This window comes from Monodon monoceros, unplaced genomic scaffold (assembly GCF_005190385.1).
Source record: "Monodon monoceros isolate NGI ecotype Baffin Bay Population unplaced genomic scaffold, NGI_Narwhal_1 Super_Scaffold_9, whole genome shotgun sequence".
Classification (NCBI taxonomy): Eukaryota; Metazoa; Chordata; class Mammalia; order Artiodactyla; family Monodontidae; genus Monodon; species Monodon monoceros.
Window position 1 is genome coordinate 9,346,355 of NW_021703786.1, and position 4,228 is coordinate 9,350,582.

Here is a 4,228-nt window from a genome sequence, read left to right on the forward strand (position 1 = left end):
CTCCTGTGGGCACAGCACACGCGAGTCATATGCCCATGTCCACACGCGCCTGAGACCCGGCAGCCCTGGAGCTGAGCCGCGGGTGGCGGTGGAGGGTGCTTCGGGCACTGCTGGGAGGCCGCCCTGGTGCACGTGGACCCCGCCCCCTCCTGAGCTGGAGGAGGGAGAATAGCGCGGGCAGGACCCTCGCCTCCTCCCTCTGGGTCTGGACCTGGGAGGGTTCGTGTGCGGTTCCAGGTCCTCCTGCCCTGGGTGTGGGGCTGTGTGACGAGTAGGTCTGGGGGAAGGACCGCCCTCTCAGCATTGCCCCAGCTGCACCCCCAGTGCCTCCTCCTGCTGGGCTCCAGTGGACCCTGGAGCCTGAAGCCTAGGTCTTTTTCGTCTCTTCCTAATAACTGGGGTCCAGGCTCACTCTTGGCCCAGGGCAGCCAGGACACCTTCTGGGTAGGGAGGAGAGGAGAGTCAGCCCAGGAGGGCAGGGCCTGGGCTCCCAGGGCTCCACAGTGGCAGAGAGGGCCTTCGGCTGAGCGGCCTCTCAGGCCCCTGGTCACTCATCTGCCCAAACCCATTCCCTCAGACAGCAGTCAGGTAGAGGCTTCCTGAACCAAAGGTTTTCCTTCCTGTACGTTCCCACTCCCTCAGATACCTGTGTGGCACCCACGCAGGCACCCACGTCCTCACACACAGACACAGCACCTTCTCATAGCCTACAAGTCACCCAAGTAGCCACATTTTCCTAGGGCCACTCTGATTCAGGCCCCGAACTCAGCCAGGGGCCACCCCAGCCTTGCCCTCACATGCACACTGGCTGGCTCACTCACTCACATTTTAGATTTTAGCTTCAAAGGGCTCTGCTTTGAGGCAAAGGACTCAGACCCTTCCCAGCTAAGGACCAGGCCAGTTGAGTCCAGTTGACAGGCACAGCCTAGTCCTGCCCCAGGGCACAGCTACCCTTCCCCAAGCGACTAGGACTATTCACACGCCTGCTCATGTGCCTGCTTCCTTCTGGAAGCTGGTCCTGGGATATCAGGATGAGAGTCCCGCCTGCAAGGACCTGCCTGTCCTGCCTCATCGTGGGTGCAACCCTGCATTATCCCTGCTTCTCCTTTCCACCTCCTAGCTCTTCTCCCTTCATTTGGATCTGGGCAAGTTCTGGGGAGGCTTTCTAAATGTCTGGCTGCCTTTCTTGCAGCTGAATGTTCCCTCTTTCTCCCCCTATCTTCTTTCTGTCCTCTCCTGGCTCTCCCTGGGCATTCCAAGGCCCAGGCCCCTCACCACTGGCCTCCCATCCCAGGCCTAGACATGGGCTCCCAGGGCCTCACAAAGTAAACAAGCCAAGTGCAACCGAGGAGATAAAAAGGGGCCGGGGCCAGTTGGGGCTGGGAAAAGCCCATAAAGATAAGGCTGACAGGCGGGTCGGTCCTCCAGCCACAGGCACTGAGGAAGAAGACTCGCCGGGCATGGCCAATGCCAGCACCGGCCTTGGGCCACACGCGGGTTCCGGGGCCGAGCCTGGAAACCCAGGAGACCCCAGGCAAGGGGACATTGTGCAACGGGGGTAGTTGTGCGCTCTGGCCCAACGCGCTGGTTCCGAGTATATCTGGGGTCAGCCGGGATGGGCACCCGCGATCCGCTGGTCCGGATGCTGCGGCCCGCGGGGCCAGGAGGGGCCGCCTGGCCCGATGCTGTCTTGGCCACTAGGTCCTCTGCGGGCACTTGTCACACCCGGAGCTGTGCAGCGGCTCCCCGCGACTTGCGCCGCGCGCTCTCAGTCCTGCCCGGTGCTGAGCACATCCGCGGCCGGCGTCCACTGACGCCAGTCCCGCCGCTCCCACGCGGGACAAGGGCTGCGTTGTGCTTTCATTCCCCAACTCGAGGTTCGCCTCTTCCTTTTCTCTCCGACACGCAGCCACATCCCGACATCGCGAAGATTCGCCTTCGCTGGAGCTCCCCGCTCGTTCCTTTTTCTTCCCGCCCGGCACGGCCATCCCCGCTGTCCGGTCCCGTCGGACCCCGAGCCCCGGCGCGCTGGGACGCCAGTAGAGCGGGTCCCGCACCAGCCGGGGTGCGCGGCCCGCGCTCGCCCTTCTTCTGGAGCCCTCGGCGGACGCGGCCGGCCGGCTCCGCGCCCTGTGCGCTCGGGTCCGTCACTTTCAGTTGACTCGTTTTTTTAAGAAGAACAGCATTTTTCTTTTCATTTCTAGATTACTGGTGATACTTTTCTAGCACTGGGGGAATTGTTAATCTTTTATACTATTTTAATTATCTCTATTATCAGAGTAGTATTCTGGTCAATTCAATAACATTAAGACTACTTATTCTGTCACACAAGCTATTAGTACATGTTATTTTTAATACTGTATGGTTAAAGTACTGGTTTGATTTGTTAATTCATCATTATCAAATATGTTGTTATTGCTTTCCTGTCACTGCTCCATCATTCTAGGGCCTCCTGGCACATTCGTAATACTATTACTAATACCTAGGCAATTATTAAATATAGTCTTCCAATAGGTCACGTTAATCTCTCATTATTTTTATTTTTACTCTGTATCCCTGAAATGTTTCCGTGCTGCCTCCTCAGTCTGTTTGTACTTCGTCACAGTTTCAGTAATTTATTTACCATAACTTGTAGTATTATTGTTCTCAATATTCACATGCATTTCCTTCACATCCTTATAATACTTCTCGTTATTTTACCATTATTTGTTTTGTTAGGATTGTTCATAATACTCCAGGTATTCTTCATCACATCGTTACAATATCTTGTTACTTTGTCATTATTTGTAATGTTATGGATCTTAATTCGCTACTTATTTTTCAATGCATCATTACTTCTTGTTACTTTGTCATAATTTGTAATATTGTTTTAGCTCTTAATACTCTGTTTTCTCATCACATTGGTACAATACTTATTACTCTACCATTATTTATAATGTTGTTGGGACTATTAAAACCTTGGTCATAAATTGTCATATTACTCCAGTAATTCTTGTTGCTGTCTTTATTTATATTACTATTGCTCTTAAGATTTTGGTTAACATTTATTTTAATAATTCACTATAGTATCAATAATAAGTTATATGATAGTATTCTGTCAATACTACTAATATTAGTATTTCCCTTACTAGTATTTTCATTGTTCACCTTTTCCCTACAGTTTTATCATTTTTACACTATTACTATTTCTTATTCTATTGATTTTAATACAATAGTTCTTATCACATTGTTCCATCACTGTCTATGATTCTCTCAAATTTGTGATTACAATTTTCACTTGGTTTTGAGAGTGACTATTATTTTATTGTTGTTTTAAAGTCCGAGTACTGTATTAGTTATGCCGCTTAGCCCTGCTTTTTGGGTAATTGCTCATATTTTGATAATTCTTGATCATGGATCATTATTTATATAGTATGCTCCTTGCTTTAATTTTGACGACCCTGTTGCATCAAAGGCACTGTAGTCCAGTGTTCTGATCACGAACATTTCCACATCGATATTCGCCAAGTACCTGGGCCCTCCTCCTTGGCCTTTCTTATTCTTCAAACACCAATTTCAAGGCCACCGCTCCACTTGTCTCGTCCTAACCTTGTTCCTTTGGCGTTGGCGCGGTCGTTTCTATGTTCTTGGGCCCTTAGACCCAATTCGTCCGGTTACTAGGAGAGAAGGGCTCGAGCTCCGACCGATTGGAGTCGGGCGAGGCGGCAGCCGGATTAGAAACTCTTCTCGCCGCCCTCTTGCCGCCTTGACTGTCCCCGAGGTTCTTACCCAGGTCCTGTTACTCTCCCCCTTTCCAGCTCATCCTCCCTGGTTTCGGGGTTGCCCCTCTCCCGCACTCCCGACTCACCCCCACCCACGCCGGGACCCTCACTCACCCTAACTGCGCTGCCGCATGCGTTGGCGCCTGCGGCCCGAGGTCCGCTGCAGGCTCGGGTCCGAGGAGCCCGGGTCAGCCGGGACTCCGACTCGGGGCAGCTGGGTCAGGGTTCCGCTGCCCGCCGCGCCCTCGTGGCCGGACACATCCCGGTTCTGGAGCGGGCCCTTGATCTCCGAGGCTGCACTTTGGGGCCTCAGCTCCCTCCTCTCCTTCCCTCCCTCCCTCCGGGGCCGCACCCCCCTCCCCGCGCTGACGTCGCTGCTGTCAATCAGTCCGCGCCCGCCGCCCCCCGGGGAGGGGGCTCGAGGGTCCCCTGGCTCCATGGTCCGGGGACCCCGAGCTCGGAGTGGG